This window comes from Labeo rohita, unplaced genomic scaffold (genome assembly GCF_022985175.1).
Source record: "Labeo rohita strain BAU-BD-2019 unplaced genomic scaffold, IGBB_LRoh.1.0 scaffold_2302, whole genome shotgun sequence".
NCBI classification, from domain to species: Eukaryota; Metazoa; Chordata; class Actinopteri; order Cypriniformes; family Cyprinidae; genus Labeo; species Labeo rohita.
In genome coordinates this window covers 1-8,276 of record NW_026128553.1, presented here as the reverse complement: position 1 = coordinate 8,276, position 8,276 = coordinate 1, and the positions used below count along the sequence as shown (strand labels likewise).

The window sequence follows — 8,276 nt, the reverse complement described above, 5'->3', positions numbered from 1 at the left end:
ACTGTTGCTATGGACACGTTATTTTGTAATGCAGTTAGCGGTGTAAGTTTTCACAGAAAACAGTATAACACGGATAAGGAGAACAAAATATAAACCAAATATAAACGAGAAGGACCAAGCGAGACGGAAACTCAAACTGATAATTCACTCAAAACGAAAAATTCTGAAAAATCATTTTATTGAGTTTCCGAGGCGATGTGAACATTATGAAGCGTATGTTTCATTCATACTCGTAGCCGGAGGGCGCTCTTGCGCTGAAAGTCCAATCCGGACTCATAAAAGTGTTATGATGGAATACAGCAGTAATCGCTGCAGCTAAACTGAAACGTAAACACAATAAACACATGATTGCCACAATATACGGTTTATGTGTGTTTTTTAAGTTATCTCCAGGTAATACGTAGGAAAATACAGGAATAAAATATCAAATATAAATTTGGTTCTCGTGTGTGACGGACTCATGTTTGAGGTATTATGTGTGAATGTAATTTAATCAATAATTATATGTGAATAAATGCCTAAATTAATCTGTTTAACATATAAAGAGGACGATCATGGATTGAATCAGCGCGCTGTTTAACACTTAAGGTGACATTTTCCATACCTTATGTTATACTTAGGGAAATGACAGCTAAGGGGCTTTATGCAACACTTAAAGGGGTTTAAGGAAGACTTAATAGAAATTCTAAGGGTCTATGATGTTTCAACTAAAGAAACCCTTAAGTAACATTTAAGGGATATTTTATGCAACGCCCTTAACCTGGTATTCCCAGGCGGTCTCCCATCCAAGTACTAACCAGGCCCGACCCTGCTTAGCTTCCGAGATCAGACGAGATCGGGCGCGCTCAGGGTGGTATGGCCGTAAGCGAGGACTGCTGTGAAAAGTGGGCTATTTAAAACTCAGCCAGTGTATCAGATCAGTAGTGAAGAAAAAGCCAAAAGCACAATCAGGTACAGCCCCTGGTATTCCCAGGCGGTCTCCCATCCAAGTACTAACCAGGCCCGACCCTGCTTAGCTTCCGAGATCAGACGAGATCGGGCGCGCTCAGGGTGGTATGGCCGTAAAATTCGCCAGGCTGCTGTGAAAAAAAAGAGGGCTGGTTTAAAATTCAGCCAGTGTTCAGTTTAAAAAGAAAAAGCTTCAGCAAATTCAGCCAGTGTATCAGATCAGTAGTGAAGAAAAAAGCCAAAAGCACAGCACCTGGTATTCCCAGGCGGTTCCCAGTACTAACCAGGCCCCCACCCAGCTTAGCTTCCGAGATCAGACCCGACCCTGCTCCGGGATCAGACGAGATCGGGCGCGCTCAGGGTGGTATGGCCGTAGATCAGCTGCTGTGAAAAGAGGGCTATTTAAAATTCAGCCAGTGTATCAGATCAGTAGTGAAGAAAAAAAAGCTTACAGCACCTGGTATTCCCAGGCGGTCTCCCATCCAAGTACTAACCAGGCCCGACCCTGCTTAGCTTCCGAGATCAGACGAGATCGGGCGCGCCAGGGTGGTATGGCCCGAGCCCTGAGCTAGCTGCTGTGAAAAGAGGGCTATTTAAAATTCAGCCAGTGTATCAGTACAGTGTGTAGAAAAAAAAAGCTTACAGCACCTGGTACCCCAAGGTATTTAAAGGCCAGCCAGTCTCAGTATCAGTGTAAGTAGTGAAGAAAAGCAAGAAGCACCTGGTATTCCCAGGCGGTCTCCCATCCACCCATCCAAGTACTAACCAGGCCCGACCCTGCTTAGCTTCCGAGATCAGACGAGATCGGGCGCGCTCAGGGTGGTATGGCCGTAGCGAGAGCTGTGAAAAGTGGGCTATTTAAAAGAAAAAGCTTCAGCCAGTGTATCAGTGTAGTAGTGAAGAAAAAAAAAAGCCAAAAGCTTACAGCACCTGGTATTCCCAGGCGGTCTCCCATCCAAGTACTAACCAGGCCCGACCCTGCTTAGCTTCCGAGATCAGACGAGATCGGGCGCGCTCAGGGTGGTATGGCCGTAAGCGAGGGCTGCTGTGAAAAGAGGGCTATTTAAAAAAAAAGCCAGTGTATCAGTATCAGTAGTGAAGAAAAAGAAGGCTATTTAAAAGCTCAGCAGTGTATCTGGTATTCCCAGGCGGTCTCTGGTATTCCCAGTCTCCCATCCAAGTACAGGCCCAGGCCTGCCCTGCTTCCGAGATCCGAGATCAGATCGGGATCGCGCCCAGGGTGGTATGGCAGGGTGGTAGCGCTCAGGGTGCTGTGAAAAGAAAAAGAGGGCTATTTAAAATTCAGCCAGTGTATCAGTACAGTAGTGAAGAAAAAAAAAGCACAGCACCTGGTATTCCCAGGCGGTCTCCCATCCAAGTACTAACCAGGCCCGACCCTGCTTAGCTTCCGAGATCAGACGAGATCGGGCGCGCTCAGGGTGGTATGGCCGTAAGCGAGGACTGCTGTGAAAAGTGGGCTATTTAAAACTCAGCCAGTGTATCAGATCAGTAGTGAAGAAAAAAGCCAAAAGCTTACAGCACCTGGTATTCCCAGGCGGTCTCCCATCCAAGTACTAACCAGGCCCGACCCTGCTTAGCTTCCGAGATCAGACGAGATCGGGCGCGCTCAGGGTGGTATGGCCGTAAGCGAGGGCTGCTGTGAAAAGAGGGCTATTTAAAATTCAGCCAGTGTATCAGTACAGTAGTGAAGAAAAAAGCTTACAGCACCTGGTATTCCCAGGCGGTCTCCCATCCAAGTACTAACCAGGCCCGACCCTGCTTAGCTTCCGAGATCAGACGAGATCGGGCGCGCTCAGGGTGGTAGGAAAGCCGTAAGTGAGTGGGCTATGTGAAAAAGCCAGTGTATCTATCAGTAGTGAAGCAAAAAGAAAAAGCTCATACCAGTGTATCAGTGTATCAGAAAGTAGTGAAGAAAAAGCCCACCTGGTATTCCCAGGCGGTCTCCCATCCAAGTACTAACCAGGCCCGACCCTGCTTAGCTTCCGAGATCAGACGAGATCGGGCGCGCTCAGGGTGGTATGGCCGTAAGCGAGAGCTGCTGTGAAAAGAGGGCTATTTAAAATTCAGCCAGTGTATCAGTACAGTAGTGAAGAAAAAAGCTTACAGCACCTGGTAGCACAGTAGTGAAGAAAAAGCTGGGTATTCCCAGGCGGTCTCCCATCCAAGTACTAACCAGGCCCGACCCTGCTTAGCTTCCGAGATCAGACGAGATCGGGCGCGCTCAGGGTGGTATGGCCGGCCTGCTTAGCTTCCGAGATCAGACGAGATCGGCTGCTGGGTGGTATGGCCGTAAGGGCTGCTTGTGAAAAGAGGGCTATTTAAAATATCAGTGTAGTAGTGTAGAAAAAAAAGCCAAAAAAAACAGCACCTGGTATTCCCAGGCGGTCTCCCATCCAAGTACTAACCAGGCCCGACCCCTGCTTAGCTTCCGAGATCAGACGAGATCGGGCGCGCTCAGGGTGGTATGGCCGTAAGCGAGGCTGTGAAAAGTGGGCTATTTAAAATTCAGCCAGTGTATCAGATCAGTAGTGAAGAAAAAAAAAAGCCAAGCACCTGGTATTCCCAGGCGGTCTCCCATCCAAGTACTAACCAGGCCCGACCCTGCTTAGCTTCCGAGATCAGACGAGATCGGGCGCGCAGCAGGGTGGTATGGCCGTAAGTACTAAGGGCCTGCCCTGCTTAAGCGGGCTCAGACGAAAATTCAGCCAGTGTATCAGTACTGTAGTGAAAAAAAAGCCCAGTGTATCAGATCAGTAGTGAAGAAAAAAAGCCAAAAAGCTTACAGCACCTGGTATTCCCAGGCGGTCTCCCATCCAAGTACTAACCAGGCCCCCACCCTGCTTAGCTTCCGAGATCAGGCCCGAGATCGGGCGCGCTCAGGGTGGTATGGCCGTAAGCGAGATGCTGTGAAAAGGGGCTGCTGGCTGAAAAGAGGGCTGGCTTAAAAAAGGGCAGCCAGTGTATCAGGGCTATTTAGTCAGCCAGTGTATCAGTACAGTAGTGAGAAAAAAAAAGCTTACAGCACCTGGTATTCCCAGGCGGTCTCCCATCCAAGTACTAACCAGGCCCGACCCTGCTTAGCTTCCGAGATCAGACGAGATCGGGCGCGCTCAGGGTGGGGGCCGTAAGGTGCTGTGAAAAGAGGGCTATTTAAAATTCAGCCAGTGTATCAGAAGTAGTGAAGAAAAAAAAAAAAGTGTAAGTGTACAGTAGTAGTGAAGAAAAAGCTTACAGCACCTGGTATTCCCAGGCGGTCTCCCAGTCCAAGTAAAAGCTTAACAGCACCTGGTACCCCAGGCTTAGCTTCCGAGATCAGACGAGATCGGGCCCTCAGGGTGGTATGGCCGCAGCGAGGACTGCTGTGAAAAGGGGCTATTTAAAATTCAGCCAGTGTATCAGGGTAGTGAAGAAAAAAGCTGTGAAAAAAGAGCTTACAGCACCTGGTCAGCCAGTGTATCAGTATCAGTAGTGAAGAAAAAAAAGTTAAAATTCAGCCAGTGTATCAGTTACAGTAGAAAAAGAAACAGCACCCTGTATTCCCAGGCGGTCTCCCATCCAGTAGTACTAGCCCTGCTTAGCTTCCGAGATCAGACCAAGATCCAGATCAGGGATCAGACGAGATCGGGCGCTCAGGGTGGTATGGCCGTAAGCGAGGCTGCTGTGAAAAGGGGCTATTTAAAATTCAGCCAGTGTATCAGTTTAAAATTCAGCCAGTGTATCAGATCAGTAGTGAAGAAAAAAGCTTACAGCACAAAGTATTCCCAGGCGGTCTCCCATCCAAGTACTAACCAGGCCCGACCCTGCTTAGCTTCCCGAGATCAGTACAGATCGGGGCGCTCAGGGGTGGTATGGCCGTAAGCAGGCCCTGTGAAAAGAGGGCTATTTAAAATTCAGCCAGTGTATCAGATCAGTAGTGAAAAAAAAAAAGCTTACAGCACCTGGTATTCCCAGGCGGTCTCCCATCCAAGTACTAACCAGGCCCGACCCTGCTTAGCTTCCGAGATCAGACGAGATCGGGCGCGCTCAGGTGGTATGGCCGTGGGGCTATTTAAAATTCAGCCAGTGTATCAGTGTAGTGAAGAAAAAGCTTAGTGTATCAGTCAGTAGTGAAGAAAAAAGCACCTGGTATTCCCAGGCGGTCTCCCATCCAAGTTAGGCCACCTGGTATTCCCAGGCGGTCTCCCATCCAAAAACTGCAGAAAAGTGGCTATTTAAAATCCAGGAAGAAAAAAAAAAAGCCCCCCGAGATCAGTAGTATGGCAAAAGGCTGCTCAAATCAGTAAAAAAGCCAAAAAGCTTACAGCACCTGGTATTCACCTGTGAAGAAAAAAGCTATGGCCGTAAGCACTGCTGTGAAAAGGGGCTATTTAAGCCAGTGTCCAGATCAGTAGTGAAGAAAAAAAAGCAAAAGCTTACAGCACCTGGTATTCCCAGGCGGTCTCCAAGTAACCAGGCCCGACCCTGCTTAGCTTCCGAGATCAGACGAGATCGGGCGCGCTCAGGGTGGTATGGCCGTAAGCTGCTGTGAAAAGAGGGCTATTTAAAATTCAGCCAGTGTAAAGAGGGCTAGTTAGAAAAAAGCTTAAGCCAGTGTATCAGATCAGCCAGCACCTGGTATTCCCAGGCGGTCTCCCATCCAAGTAGTGAAGGCCCGAAGAAAAAGGGTGGTATGGCCGTAAGCGAGAGTGAAAAGTGGGCTATTTAAAATTCAGCCAGTGTATCAGATCAGTAGTGAAGAAAAAAAGTGTATCAGATCAGTAGTGAAGAAAAAACAGCACCTGGTATTCCCAGGCGGTCTCCCATCCAAGTACTAACCAGGCCCGACCCTGCTTAGCTTCCGAGATCAGACGAGATCGGGCGCGCTCAGGGTGGTATGGCCGTAAGCGAGGACTGCTGTGAAAAGTGGGCTATTTAAAACTCAGCCAGTGTATCAGATCAGTAGTGAAGAAAAAGCCAAAAGCTTACAGCACCTGGTATTCCCAGGCGGTCTCCCATCCAAGTACTAACCAGGCCCGACCCTGCTTAGCTTCCGAGATCAGACCCAGATCGGGCGCGCTCAGGGTGGTATGGCCGTAAGCGAGGAGCTGTGAAAAGAGGGCTATTTAAAATTCAGCCAGTGTATCAGTACAGTAGTGAAGAAAAAAAAGCTTACAGCACCTGGTAAAATTCCCAGGCGGTATCTCCCAGTCCAGAGTACTTACACCAGGTAGCCCCGTAGTTAGCTTCCAGATCAGAGGCCCCCCTGCTTAGCTTCCGAGATCAGACGAGATCAGGGCACTGTAGTGGGTACTGTGAAGAAAAAAAGAGCTGTGAAAAGGGCTATTTAAAACCAGTGTATCAGATCAGTAGTGAAGAAAAAAGCTTACAGCACCTGGTATTCCCAGGCGGTCTCCCATCCAAGTACTAACCAGGCCCGACCCTGCTTAGCTTCCGAGATCAGACGAGATCGGGCGCGCTCAGGGTGGTATGGCCGTAGCGAGGGCTGCTGTGAAAAGAGGGCTATTTAAAATTCAGCCAGTGTATCAGTACAGTAGTGAAGAAAAAAAGTGTATCAGTACTGTGCTGAAAAAAGAGGGCTAAAACCAGTGTATCAGTATCAGTAGTAAGTGAAAAAAAAGCCAAAAGCACCTGGTATTCCCAGGCGGTCTCCCATCCAAGTACTAACCAGGCCCGACCCTGCTTAGCTTCCGAGATCAGACGAGATCGGGCGCGCTCAGGGTGGTATGGCCGTAAGCGAGGGCTGCTGTGAAAAGAGGGCTATTTAAAATTCAGCCAGTGTATCAGGGCTAGTGAAGAAAAAAAGCCAGCAGTGTATCAGGCGGTATCAGTAGTGAAGAGATCAAAGATCAGGCGCGCTCAGGGTGGTATGGCCTATAAAAAAAGAGCTGTGTGAAAAGAGGGCTAAAAAGCACCTGGTACCAGTGTATCAGTACAGTAGTGAAGAAAAAAGCTTACAGCACCTGGTATTCCCAGGCGGTCTCCCATCCAAGTACTAACCAGGCCCGACCCTGCTTAGCTTCCGAGATCAGACGAGATCGGGCGCGCTCAGGGTGGTATGGCCGTAAGCGAGGACTGCTGCTGTGAAAGGGCTATTTAAAATTCAGCCAGTGTATCAGAACAGTAGTGAAGCCAGTGTATCAGTACAGTAGTGAAGAAAAAAGCCAAAAGCTTACAGCACCTGGTATTCCCAGGCGGTCTCCCATCCAAGTACTAACCAGGCCCGACCCTGCTTAGCTTCCGAGATCAGACGAGATCGGGCGCGCTCAGGGTGGTATGGCCGTAAGCGAGGACTGCTGTGAAAAGTGGGCTATTTAAAATTCAGCCAGTGTATCAGTACAGTAGTGAAGAAAAAAGGTAAGTGTATCAGCAGTAGTGAAGAAAAAAAAAGCTTACAGCACCTGGTATTCCCAGGCGGTCTCCCATCCAAGTACTAACCAGGCCCGAAATTCTGCCAGCTATCAGAGATCAAAAAAAGCTTACAGCACCTGGTATTCCCAGGCGGTCTCCCATCCAAGTACTAACCAGGCCCGACCCTGCTTAGCTTCCGAGATCAGACGAGATCGGGCGCGCGCTGTGGTATGGCCGTAAGCGAGGGCTGCTGTGCTAAAAATTCAGCCAGGCTATTTAAAATTCAGCCAGTGTATCAGTATCAGTAGTGAAGAAAAAGCCAAAAGCTTACAGCACCTGGTATTCCCAGGCGGTCTCCCATCCAAGTACTAACCAGGCCCGACCCTGCTTAGCTTCCGAGATCAGACGAGATCGGGCGCGCTCAGGGTGGTATGGCCTGGTATTCCCAGGCGGTCTCCCATCCAAGTAAACCAGGCCCGGGCCTGCTTAGCTTCCGAGATCAGACGAGATCAGGCGCAGGGTGGTATGGCCGTAGTAGGCTGCTGTGAAAAGTGAAAAGGGGCTATTTAAAATTCAGCCAGTGTATCAGTACAGTAGTGAAGAAAAAAAAAGCTTACAGCACCTGGTATTCCCAGGCGGTCTCCCATCCAAGTACTAACCAGGCCCGACCCTGCTTAGCTTCCGAGATCAGACGAGATCGGGCGCGCCCAGGGTGGTATGGCCGTAGATCAGCTGTGAAAAGTGGGCTATTTAAAATTGGTATGTGTATCAGAGGACTGTAGTGAAGAAAAAGCTATTTAAAATTCAGCCAGTGTATCAGATCAGTAGTGAAGAAAAAAGCCAAAAGCAGCACCTGGTATTCCCAGGCGGAAAAAAAGCTCTCCAGCACCTGGTATTCCCAGGCGGTCTCCCATCCAAGTACTAACCAGGCCCGACCCTGCTTAGCTTCCGAGATCAGA

General features: G+C 49.0%; 16 non-coding genes and 10 pseudogenes across 16 annotated transcripts; all 26 read right to left on the bottom strand.

Annotated features, from left to right (window-relative positions):
* Positions 1–752: 752 nt before the first annotated feature.
* LOC127159576 (uncharacterized) lies at positions 753–867 on the bottom strand (annotated as a pseudogene).
* Positions 868–948: 81 nt separating this feature from the next.
* Positions 949–1,067, bottom strand: LOC127159565 (5S ribosomal RNA). Its single transcript, XR_007826484.1, has one exon. It is a non-coding gene; the product is annotated as a 5S ribosomal RNA (ribosomal RNA).
* Positions 1,068–1,393: 326 nt separating this feature from the next.
* Positions 1,394–1,510, bottom strand: LOC127159575 (uncharacterized; annotated as a pseudogene).
* Positions 1,511–1,658: 148 nt separating this feature from the next.
* LOC127159579 (uncharacterized) lies at positions 1,659–1,784 on the bottom strand (annotated as a pseudogene).
* Positions 1,785–1,866: 82 nt separating this feature from the next.
* On the bottom strand, positions 1,867–1,985 carry LOC127159583 (5S ribosomal RNA). The gene has a single exon (XR_007826492.1). It is a non-coding gene; the product is annotated as a 5S ribosomal RNA (ribosomal RNA).
* Positions 1,986–2,285: 300 nt separating this feature from the next.
* Positions 2,286–2,404, bottom strand: LOC127159561 (5S ribosomal RNA). Its single transcript, XR_007826480.1, has one exon. It is a non-coding gene; the product is annotated as a 5S ribosomal RNA (ribosomal RNA).
* Positions 2,405–2,478: 74 nt separating this feature from the next.
* Positions 2,479–2,597, bottom strand: LOC127159581 (5S ribosomal RNA). Its single transcript, XR_007826491.1, has one exon. It is a non-coding gene; the product is annotated as a 5S ribosomal RNA (ribosomal RNA).
* A 67-nt stretch (positions 2,598–2,664) lies between these two features.
* Positions 2,665–2,786, bottom strand: LOC127159568 (5S ribosomal RNA). Its single transcript, XR_007826487.1, has one exon. It is a non-coding gene; the product is annotated as a 5S ribosomal RNA (ribosomal RNA).
* Positions 2,787–2,879: 93 nt separating this feature from the next.
* LOC127159572 (uncharacterized) lies at positions 2,880–2,999 on the bottom strand (annotated as a pseudogene).
* A 94-nt stretch (positions 3,000–3,093) lies between these two features.
* Positions 3,094–3,213, bottom strand: LOC127159580 (uncharacterized; annotated as a pseudogene).
* Positions 3,214–3,325: 112 nt separating this feature from the next.
* Positions 3,326–3,445, bottom strand: LOC127159569 (5S ribosomal RNA). The gene has a single exon (XR_007826488.1). It is a non-coding gene; the product is annotated as a 5S ribosomal RNA (ribosomal RNA).
* A 66-nt stretch (positions 3,446–3,511) lies between these two features.
* Positions 3,512–3,630, bottom strand: LOC127159577 (uncharacterized; annotated as a pseudogene).
* Positions 3,631–3,745: 115 nt separating this feature from the next.
* LOC127159566 (5S ribosomal RNA) lies at positions 3,746–3,867 on the bottom strand. The gene has a single exon (XR_007826485.1). It is a non-coding gene; the product is annotated as a 5S ribosomal RNA (ribosomal RNA).
* Positions 3,868–3,982: 115 nt separating this feature from the next.
* On the bottom strand, positions 3,983–4,099 carry LOC127159567 (5S ribosomal RNA). Its single transcript, XR_007826486.1, has one exon. It is a non-coding gene; the product is annotated as a 5S ribosomal RNA (ribosomal RNA).
* Positions 4,100–4,709: 610 nt separating this feature from the next.
* On the bottom strand, positions 4,710–4,829 carry LOC127159582 (uncharacterized; annotated as a pseudogene).
* A 66-nt stretch (positions 4,830–4,895) lies between these two features.
* Positions 4,896–5,013, bottom strand: LOC127159573 (uncharacterized; annotated as a pseudogene).
* Positions 5,014–5,378: 365 nt separating this feature from the next.
* On the bottom strand, positions 5,379–5,489 carry LOC127159578 (uncharacterized; annotated as a pseudogene).
* A 246-nt stretch (positions 5,490–5,735) lies between these two features.
* Positions 5,736–5,854, bottom strand: LOC127159564 (5S ribosomal RNA). The gene has a single exon (XR_007826483.1). It is a non-coding gene; the product is annotated as a 5S ribosomal RNA (ribosomal RNA).
* A 73-nt stretch (positions 5,855–5,927) lies between these two features.
* On the bottom strand, positions 5,928–6,047 carry LOC127159562 (5S ribosomal RNA). Its single transcript, XR_007826481.1, has one exon. It is a non-coding gene; the product is annotated as a 5S ribosomal RNA (ribosomal RNA).
* Positions 6,048–6,328: 281 nt separating this feature from the next.
* Positions 6,329–6,446, bottom strand: LOC127159560 (5S ribosomal RNA). Its single transcript, XR_007826479.1, has one exon. It is a non-coding gene; the product is annotated as a 5S ribosomal RNA (ribosomal RNA).
* Positions 6,447–6,585: 139 nt separating this feature from the next.
* On the bottom strand, positions 6,586–6,704 carry LOC127159563 (5S ribosomal RNA). The gene has a single exon (XR_007826482.1). It is a non-coding gene; the product is annotated as a 5S ribosomal RNA (ribosomal RNA).
* Positions 6,705–6,917: 213 nt separating this feature from the next.
* On the bottom strand, positions 6,918–7,036 carry LOC127159570 (5S ribosomal RNA). The gene has a single exon (XR_007826489.1). It is a non-coding gene; the product is annotated as a 5S ribosomal RNA (ribosomal RNA).
* Positions 7,037–7,135: 99 nt separating this feature from the next.
* LOC127159559 (5S ribosomal RNA) lies at positions 7,136–7,254 on the bottom strand. Its single transcript, XR_007826478.1, has one exon. It is a non-coding gene; the product is annotated as a 5S ribosomal RNA (ribosomal RNA).
* A 188-nt stretch (positions 7,255–7,442) lies between these two features.
* Positions 7,443–7,559, bottom strand: LOC127159571 (5S ribosomal RNA). The gene has a single exon (XR_007826490.1). It is a non-coding gene; the product is annotated as a 5S ribosomal RNA (ribosomal RNA).
* An 85-nt stretch (positions 7,560–7,644) lies between these two features.
* Positions 7,645–7,759, bottom strand: LOC127159574 (uncharacterized; annotated as a pseudogene).
* Positions 7,760–7,927: 168 nt separating this feature from the next.
* On the bottom strand, positions 7,928–8,046 carry LOC127159584 (5S ribosomal RNA). The gene has a single exon (XR_007826493.1). It is a non-coding gene; the product is annotated as a 5S ribosomal RNA (ribosomal RNA).
* Between the last annotated feature and the right edge of the window lie 230 nt (positions 8,047–8,276).